Source organism: Macaca fascicularis, chromosome Y, assembly GCF_037993035.2.
Source record: "Macaca fascicularis isolate 582-1 chromosome Y, T2T-MFA8v1.1".
In the NCBI taxonomy this organism is placed as follows: Eukaryota; Metazoa; Chordata; class Mammalia; order Primates; family Cercopithecidae; genus Macaca; species Macaca fascicularis.
Window position 1 is genome coordinate 16,149,648 of NC_132903.1, and position 10,541 is coordinate 16,160,188.

Here is a 10,541-nt window from a genome sequence, read left to right on the forward strand (position 1 = left end):
ATCACTGAAAAGTGTAACTCTGGGAGGTGCACTCACACAGCGCAATGCAGTTTCTCACAAAGCTTCTTTCCAGTGTGCATCTGAGGCTATTTCCTTTTCACCGGAGCCCTCAGTGAGCTCCCAAATATCACTTTGCAAATTCCACGAGAACAGTCTTCGCGAAGGGCTTCATTAGGTGAAAGCTGCAATTCTGTGAGATGAATTCACAGATCACAAAGAAGTTTCTCCGAAAGCTTCTTTCTCCTTTGTAACGGAGGATATTTCCTTCGGCCCCGTAGTCCTCAAAGGGGTCTGAAATATCAGTTTCCAGATTCCACAGAAACGGGGGTAGCCAACGGCTCCATGAAAGGCAGGTGTAATTCAGTGAGTTGAAGTCACACATCACAAAGCAGTTTCTCAGAAAGCTTCTATTTTTCGTTTTCGAGCTGAGGTTATTTGTGGTCTCGGAGCCCCACTGTGTGTCTTAGAGCAGATTCTGCGAAAACACTGTTAGCAAGCGTCTCAAGGGAAACAATGGTAGAACTCTGTGAGCCGAAGTCACCCACAGCAAAGGAGTTTCAGAGGAGGCCTCTCTGCAGATTGGTCTGAGGAGATTTCATGATTCACCATGGGATTCAACGCTATCCAAGATATCACTCGTGAGATTCTACAAACACAGTGCTAGCAAACTCCTCATGAAAGAGTGGTGTAACCCTTTGAAATGAATTCACACATCACAAAGCAGTTTCTCAGAAAGCTTCCTTCCGCTTTTTCTCGGAGGATAGTTCCTGCCTCCCAGCCGAAATTATCAGTTCCCATCCGAAATTATCAGTTCTCAGAATCCACAAAAACAGTGCTAGGAAACGGCTCCAAGACACAGTGATGTAACTCTGGGAGCTGAAGTCTCGTATCTGAAAGCAATTCCCGAGGAAGCTTCTTTCATTTCTTATCTGAGGATATTTCCTTTGTCACCGTAAGCTGCTAGCGCTGAGAAGTATCTCATCGCAAGCTTCAATAAAACGGTGTTGGCAAACTGATCACTGAAGAGAAGAGTGTAACTCCGTGAGGTGCATTCACACACCGCAATGCCGTTTCTCAGAAAGCTTCTTTCCGCTTCTTATCTGAGGATATTTTCTTTTCCCCGTAGCCCACAATGAGCTCCCAAAGATCACTTTGCAGAATCCACGGCAACAGTGTTAGCAAACTGCTACAAGAAGGTAAAGGTGAATCTCTGTGTGGTGGATTCAACATCACAGAGCAATTTCTGAGACTGCTTCTTTCTAGTTAATATCGGAGGATGTTTCCGTGTTCACTATGGGCCTCAATGCGCCCCCAAATATCACTTTGCAGATTCCACGAAAACGGTGTTAGCAAACTGCTTCCTGAAGACTCAGTTGTAACTCTGTGTGATGAATTCACGTATCACAGAGAAGTTTCTCACACAGCTTCGCTCACGTTTTGCATCGAGGGTATTTCAGCGTAGGCCTGAATTCGAACCGAATTAGCCCTTCTCAGGTTCCTCAAAGACAGTGTTAAATGACTCTTCCACGAAAGGGGTGTGTAACTCTGTGAGATGAATTCTCACATCACGATCCAGTTTCTAAGACAGCTTCTTTTCTCATTTTATCTGAGGCTATGCCCTCTGTAAGCTTCATTGCGCTAAGAAATATATGCCATGGCAGATTTCAGGAAAACTGTGTGAGCAAGTTGATCACTGAAGAGAAAACTGTAACTCCGTGAGTTGCATTCACACATCCCAACGCCGTTTCTCAAAACACTTCTTTCTTGTTTGTGTCTGAGGATATTTCCCTTTTCACCATAGGCCTCAATGAGCTCCCAAACATCCCTTTGCGGAATCCATGAAAACAGTGTTAGCATACTGCTACAAGATGGTAAAGGTGAAGCTCCGTGTGGGGAATTCAACATCACAAAGCAATGTCTGAGTCAGCTTCTTTCTAGTTATCGTCTGAGGATGTTTCCTTTTGCACCATGGGCCCTGAATGCGCCCCCAAATATCACTTTGCAGATTCCCGGAAAACAGTGGTGGCAAACTGCTTCCTGAAGATTCAGCTGTAACTCTATGTGTTGAATTCACGTAGCACAGAGAAGTGTCTCACAAAGCTTCTCTCACGTTTTTAATGGGGGATATGTCCTTCATCAGCGTAGGCCTCAATTCCATCCAAAGTAGCCCTTCTCGGGTTCCTGAGAGACAGTGTTAAACGACTGCCCCATGAAACGCCGATGTAACGCTGGGAGATGATTTCACACATCGCAAACCAGTTTCTAAGAAAGCTTCTTTTAATGTTTTCTGAGGAGATTTCCTTTGTCACCGTAAGCTTCATTGCGCTAAGAAGCATCCCAAGGCAGATTTCAAGGAAACTGTGTGAGCAAACTGGTCACTGAAGAGACAAGTGTCACTCTGTGAGTTGCATTCACACATCGCAATGCAGTTTCTCAGAACGCTTCCTTCCAGTTTTTATCTGAGGCTATTTCCTTTTCCCCGTAGCCCTCAATGAGCTCCCAAATATCACTTTGCAGAATCCAGGGAAACAGTGCTGGCAAAGGGCTACAAGAAGGGAAGGTGAATCTCTGTGTGGTGAACTGACACATCACAAAGCAATTTCGGAGACAGCTTCTTTCTCGTTACGATCTGAGGATGTTTCCGTTTTCACCGTGGGCCCTCAATGCGCTCCCAGATAGTACTACGCAGATTCCAGGAAAACGGTGTTAGCAAACTGCTTCGCGAAGACTAAGTGGGAACTCTGTGAGATGAATTCACGTTTCACTGAGAAGTTTCTCACAAAGCTTCTTTCCAGTTTTCATTTACGATATTTCCTGGGTCACCGTAAGCTTCATTGCGCTGAGAAATAGCCCAGTGCAGACTGCAATCAAACAGTGTTAGCAAACGGGTCAGTGAAAAGTTGCGTGGAAGTCTAGGAGTCGCATTCACATGTCACAATGCAGTTTCTCCGAAGGCTTCTTTCCAGTTTTTATCTGAGGACCTTTCTTTTCTCACCATATCCCTCCGTGTGCTCCCAAGAGTGGTGAAAGCCTTTGAAATGAACTCACACGTCACAAAGCTGTTTCTCAGAAAGCTGCACCCTGCTTTTTCTCGGAGGATAATCCCTTTCTCCCCACACTCTCCAAACCCATCCGAAATATCAGTTCTCGGAATCCACATAAACAGTGCTGGGAAACGGCTCCAAGAAACAGTGATGTAACTCGCTCAGATGAAGTCACGTATCTGAAAGCAATTTCTGAGGAAGCTTCTGTCATTTCTATCTAGGGATACTTCCTTTGTCACGGTAAGCTGCGTAGCTCCAAGAAGTCTCCCATTGCGGATTTCAAGGAAAGGGTCTTGTCAAACTCATCACTGAAAAGTGTAACTCTGGGAGGTGCACTCACACAGCGCAATGCAGTTTCTCACAAAGCTTCTTTCCAGTGTGCATCTGAGGCTATTTCCTTTTCACCGGAGCCCTCAGTGAGCTCCCAAATATCACTTTGCAAATTCCACGAGAACAGTCTTCGCGAAGGGCTTCATTAAGAGAAAGCTGCAATTCTGTGAGATGAATTCACAGATCACAAAGAAGTTTCTCAGAAAGCTTTTTTCTCCTTTGTAACGGAGGATATTTCCTTCGGCCCCGTAGTCCTCAAAGGGGTCTGAAATATCAGTTTCCAGATTCCACAGAAACGGGGGTAGCCAACGGCTCCATGAAAGGCAGGTGTAATTCAGTGAGTTGAAGTCTCACATCACAAAGCAGTTTCTCAGGAAGCTTCTATTTTTCGTTTTCGAGCTGAGGTTATTTGTGGTCTCGGAGCCCCACTGTGTGTCTTAGAGCAGATTCTGCGAAAACACTGTTAGCAAGCGTCTCAAGGGAAACAATGGTAGAACTCTGTGAGCCGAAGTCACCCACAGCAAAGGAGTTTCAGAGGAGGCCTCTCTGCAGATTGGTCTGAGGAGATTTCATGATTCACCATGGGATTCAACGCTATCCAAGATATCACTCGTGAGATTCTACAAACACAGTGCTAGCAAACTCCTCATGAAAGAGTGGTGTAACCCTTTGAAATGAATTCACACATCACAAAGCAGTTTCTCAGAAAGCTTCCTTCCGCTTTTTCTCGGAGGATAGTTCCTGCCTCCCAGCCGAAATTATCAGTTCCCATCCGAAATTATCAGTTCTCAGAATCCACAAAAACAGTGCTAGGAAACGGCTCCAAGACACAGTGATGTAACTCTGGGAGCTGAAGTCTCGTATCTGAAAGCAATTCCCGAGGAAGCTTCTTTCATTTCTTATCTGAGGATATTTCCTTTGTCACCGTAAGCTGCTAGCGCTGAGAAGTATCTCATCGCAAGCTTCAAGAAAACGGTGTTGGCAAACTGATCACTGAAGAGAAGAGTGTAACTCCGTGAGGTGCATTCACACACCGCAATGCAGTTTCTCAGAAAGCTTCCTTCCGCTTCTTATCTGAGGATATTTTCTTTTCCCCGTAGCCCACAATGAGCTCCCAAAGATCACTTTGCAGAATCCACGGCAACAGTGTTAGCAAACTGCTACAAGAAGGTAAAGGTGAATCTCTGTGTGGTGGATTCAACATCACAGAGCAATTTCTGAGACTGCTTCTTTCTAGTTAATATCGGAGGATGTTTCCGTGTTCACTATGGGCCTCAATGCGCCCCCAAATATCACTTTGCAGATTCCACGAAAACGGTGTTAGCAAACTGCTTCCTGAAGACTCAGTTGTAACTCTGTGTGATGAATTCACGTATCACAGAGAAGTTTCTCACACAGCTTCGCTCACGTTTTGCATCGAGGGTATTTCAGCGTAGGCCTGAATTCGAACCGAAGTAGCCCTTCTCAGGTTCCTCAAAGACAGTGTTAAATGACTCTTCCACGAAAGGGGTGTGTAACTCTGTGAGATGAATTCTCACATCACGATCCAGTTTCTAAGACAGCTTCTTTTCTCATTTTATCTGAGGCTATGCCCTCTGTAAGCTTCATTGCGCTAAGAAATATGCCATGGCAGATTTCAGGAAAACTGTGTGAGCAAGTTGATCACTGAAGAGAAAACTGTAACTCCGTGAGTTGCATTCACACATCCCAACGCCGTTTCTCAAAACACTTCTTTCTTGTTTGTGTCTGAGGATATTTCCCTTTTCACCATAGGCCTCAATGAGCTCCCAAACATCCCTTTGCGGAATCCATGAAAACAGTGTTAGCATACTGCTACAAGATGGTAAAGGTGAAGCTCCGTGTGGGGAATTCAACATCACAAAGCAATGTCTGAGTCAGCTTCTTTCTAGTTATCGTCTGAGGATGTTTCCTTTGGCACCATGGGCCCTGAATGCGCCCCCAAATATCACTTTGCAGATTCCCGGAAAACAGTGGTGGCAAACTGCTTCCTGAAGATTCAGCTGTAACTCTATGTGTTGAATTCACGTAGCACAGAGAAGTGTCTCGCAAAGCTTCTCTCACGTTTTTAATGGGGGATATGTCCTTCATCAGCGTAGGCCTCAATTCCATCCAAAGTAGCCCTTCTCGGGTTCCTGAGAGACAGTGTTAAACGACTGCCCCACGAAACGCCGATGTAACGCTGGGAGATGATTTCACACATCGCAAACCAGTTTCTAAGAAAGCTTCTTTTAATGTTTTCTGAGGAGATTTCCTTTGTCACCGTAAGCTTCATTGCGCTAAGAAGCATCCCAAGGCAGATTTCAAGGAAACTGTGTGAGCAAACTGGTCACTGAAGAGACAAGTGTCACTCTGTGAGTTGCATTCACACATCGCAATGCAGTTTCTCAGAACGCCTCCTTCCAGTTTTTATCTGAGGCTATTTCCTTTTCCCCGTAGCCCTCAATGAGCTCCCAAATATCACTTTGCAGAATCCAGGGAAACAGTGCTGGCAAAGGGCTACAAGAAGGGAAGGTGAATCTCTGTGTGGTGAACTGACACATCACAAAGCAATTTCGGAGACAGCTTCTTTCTCGTTACGATCTGAGGATGTTTCCGTTTTCACCGTGGGCCCTCAATGCGCTCCCAGATAGTACTACGCAGATTCCAGGAAAACGGTGTTAGCAAACTGCTTCGCGAAGACTAAGTGGGAACTCTGTGAGATGAATTCACGTTTCACTGAGAAGTTTCTCACAAAGCTTCTTTCCAGTTTTCATTTACGATATTTCCTGGGTCACCGTAAGCTTCATTGCGCTGAGAAATAGCCCAGTGCAGACTGCAATCAAACAGTGTTAGCAAACGGGTCAGTGAAAAGTTGCGTGGAAGTCTAGGAGTCGCATTCACATGTCACAATGCAGTTTCTCCGAAGGCTTCTTTCCAGTTTTTATCTGAGGACCTTTCCTTTCTCACCATATCCCTCCGTGTGCTCCCAAGAGTGGTGAAAGCCTTTGAAATGAACTCACACGTCACAAAGCTGTTTCTCAGAAAGCTGCACCCTGCTTTTTCTCGGAGGATAATCCCTTTCTCCCCACACTCTCCAAACCCATCCGAAATATCAGTTCTCGGAATCCACATAAACAGTGCTGGGAAACGGCTCCAAGAAACAGTGATGTAACTCGGTCAGATGAAGTCACGTATCTGAAAGCAATTTCTGAGGAAGCTTCTGTCATTTTTATCTAGGGATACTTCCTTTGTCACGGTAAGCTGCGTAGCTCCAAGAAGTCTCCCATTGCGGATTTCAAGGAAACGGTCTTGTCAAACTCATCACGGAAAAGTGTAACTCTGGGAGGTGCACTCACACAGCGCAATGCAGTTTCTCACAAAGCTTCTTTCCAGTGTGCATCTGAGGCTATTTCCTTTTCACCGGAGCCCTCAGTGAGCTCCCAAATATCACTTTGCAAATTCCACGAGAACAGTCTTCGCGAAGGGCTTCATTAGGAGAAAGCTGCAATTCTGTGAGATGAATTCACAGATCACAAAGAAGTTTCTCAGAAAGCTTCTTTCTCCTTTGTAACGGAGGATATTTCCTTTGGCCCCGTAGTCCTCAAAGGGGTCTGAAATATCAGTTTCCAGATTCCACAGAAACGGGGGTAGCCAACGGCTCCATGAAAGGCAGGTGTAATTCAGTGAGTTGAAGTCACACATCACAAAGCAGTTTCTCAGAAAGCTTCTATTTTTCGTTTTCGAGCTGAGGTTATTTGTGGTCTCGGAGCCCCACTGTGTGTCTTAGAGCAGATTCTGCGAAAACACTGTTAGCAAGCGTCTCAAGGGAAATAATGGTAGAACTCTGTGAGCCGAAGTCACCCACAGCAAAGGAGTTTCAGAGGAGGCCTCTCTGCAGATTGGTCTGAGGAGATTTCATGATTCACCATGGGATTCAACGCTATCCAAGATATCACTCGTGAGATTCTACAAACACAGTGCTAGCAAACTCCTCATGAAAGAGTGGTGTAACCCTTTGAAATGAATTCACACATCACAAAGCAGTTTCTCAGAAAGCTTCCTTCCGCTTTTTCTCGGAGGATAGTTCCTGCCTCCCCGCCGAAATTATCAGTTCCCATCCGAAATTATCAGTTCTCAGAATCCACAAAAACAGTGCTAGGAAACGGCTCCAAGACACAGTGATGTAACTCTGGGAGCTGAAGTCTCGTATCTGAAAGCAATTCCCGAGGAAGCTTCTTTCATTTCTTATCTGAGGATATTTCCTTTGTCACCGTAAGCTGCTAGCGCTGAGAAGTATCTCATCGCAAGCTTCAAGAAAACGGTGTTGGCAAACTGATCACTGAAGAGAAGAGTGTAACTCCGTGAGGTGCATTCACACACCGCAATGCAGTTTCTCAGAAAGCTTCTTTCCGCTTCTTATCTGAGGATATTTTCTTTTCCCCGTAGCCCACAATGAGCTCCCAAAGATCACTTTGCAGAATCCACGGCAACAGTGTTAGCAAACTGCTACTAGAAGGTAAAGGTGAATCTCTGTGTGGTGGATTCAACATCACAGAGCAATTTCTGAGACTGCTTCTTTCTAGTTAATATCGGAGGATGTTTCCGTGTTCACTATGGGCCTCAATGCGCCCCCAAATATCACTTTGCAGATTCCACGAAAACGGTGTTAGCAAACTGCTTCCTGAAGACTCAGTTGTAACTCTGTGTGATGAATTCACGTATCACAGAGAAGTTTCTCACACAGCTTCGCTCACGTTTTGCATCGAGGGTATTTCAGCGTAGGCCTGAATTCGAACCGAAGTAGCCCTTCTCAGGTTCCTCAAAGACAGTGTTAAATGACTCTTCCACGAAAGGGGTGTGTAACTCTGTGAGATGAATTCTCACATCACGATCCAGTTTCTAAGACAGCATCTTTTCTCATTTTATCTGAGGCGATGCCCTCTGTAAGCTTCATTGCGCTAAGAAATATGCCATGGCAGATTTCAAGAAAACTGTGTGAGCAAGTTGATCACTGAAGAGAAAACTGTAACTCCGTGAGTTGCATTCACACATCCCAACGCCGTTTCTCAAAACACTTCTTTCTTGTTTGTGTCTGAGGATATTTCCCTTTTCACCATAGGCCTCAATGAGCTCCCAAACATCCCTTTGCGGAATCCATGAAAACAGTGTTAGCATACTGCTACAAGATGGTAAAGGTGAAGCTCCGTGTGGGGAATTCAACATCACAAAGCAATGTCTGAGTCAGCTTCTTTCTAGTTATCGTCTGAGGATGTTTCCTTTTGCACCATGGGCCCTGAATGCGCCCCCAAATATCACTTTGCAGATTCCCGGAAAACAGTGGTGGCAAACTGCTTCCTGAAGATTCAGCTGTAACTCTATGTGTTGAATTCACGTAGCACAGAGAAGTGTCTCACAAAGCTTCTCTCACGTTTTTAATGGGGGATATGTCCTTCATCAGCGTAGGCCTCAATTCCATCCAAAGTAGCCCTTCTCGGGTTCCTGAGAGACAGTGTTAAACGACTGCCCCACGAAACGCCGATGTAACGCTGGGAGATGATTTCACACATCGCAAACCAGTTTCTAAGAAAGCTTCTTTAAATGTTTTCTGAGGAGATTTCCTTTGTCACCGTAAGCTTCATTGCGCTAAGAAGCATCCCAAGGCAGATTTCAAGGAAACTGTGTGAGCAAACTGGTCATTGAAGAGACAAGTGTCACTCTGTGAGTTGCATTCACACATCGCAATGCAGTTTCTCAGAACGCTTCCTTCCAGTTTTTATCTGAGGCTATTTCCTTTTCCCCGTAGCCCTCAATGAGCTCCCAAATATCACTTTGCAGAGTCCAGGGAAACAGTGCTCTCAAAGGGCTACAAGAAGGGATGGTGAATCTCTGTGTGGTGAACTGACACATCACAAAGCAATTTCGGAGACTGCTTCTTTCTCGTTACGATCTGAGGATGTTTCCGTTTTCACCGTGGGCCCTCAATGCGCTCCCAGATAGTACTACGCAAATTCCAGGAAAACGGTGTTAGCAAACTGCTTCGCGAAGACTAAGTGGGAACTCTGTGAGATGAATTCACGTTTCACTGAGAAGTTTCTCACAAAGCTTCTTTCCAGTTTTCATTTACGATATTTCCTGGGTCACCGTAAGCTTCATTGCGCTGAGAAATAGCCCAGTGCAGACTGCAATCAAACAGTGTTAGCAAACGGGTCAGTGAAAAGTTGCGTGGAAGTCTAGGAGTCGCATTCACATGTCACAATGCAGTTTCTCCGAAGGCTTCCTTCCAGTTTTCATCTGAGGACCTTTCTTTTCTCACCATATCCCTCCGTGTGCTCCCAAGAGTGGTGAAAGCCTTTGAAATGAACTCACACGTCACAAAGCTGTTTCTCAGAAAGCTGCACCCTGCTTTTTCTCGGAGGATAATCCCTTTCTCCCCACACTCTCCAAACCCATCCGAAATATCAGTTCTCGGAATCCACATAAACAGTGCTGGGAAACGGCTCCAAGAAACAGTGATGTAACTCGGTCAGATGAAGTCACGTATCTGAAAGCAATTTCTGAGGAAGCTTCTGTCATTTTTATCTAGGGATACTTCCTTTGTCACGGTAAGCTGCGTAGCTCCAAGAAGTCTCCCATTGCGGATTTCAAGGAAACGGTCTTGTCAAACTCATCACTGAAAAGTGTAACTCTGGGAGGTGCACTCACACAGCGCAATGCAGTTTCTCACAAAGCTTCTTTCCAGTGTGCATCTGAGGCTATTTCCTTTTCACCGGAGCCCTCAGTGAGCTCCCAAATATCACTTTGCAAATTCCACGAGAACAGTCTTCGCGAAGGGCTTCATTAGGAGAAAGCTGCAATTCTGTGAGATGAATTCACAGATCACAAAGAAGTTTCTCAGAAAGCTTCTTTCTCCTTTGTAACGGAGGATATTTCCTTCGGCCCCGTAGTCCTCAAAGGGGTCTGAAATATCAGTTTCCAGATTCCACAGAAACGGGGGTAGCCAACGGCTCCATGAAAGGCAGGTGTAATTCAGTGAGTTGAAGTCACACATCACAAAGCAGTTTCTCAGAAAGCTTCTATTTTTCGTTTTCGAGCTGAGGTTATTTGTGGTCTCGGAGCCCCACTGTGTGTCTTAGAGCAGATTCTGCGAAAACACTGTTAGCAAGCGTC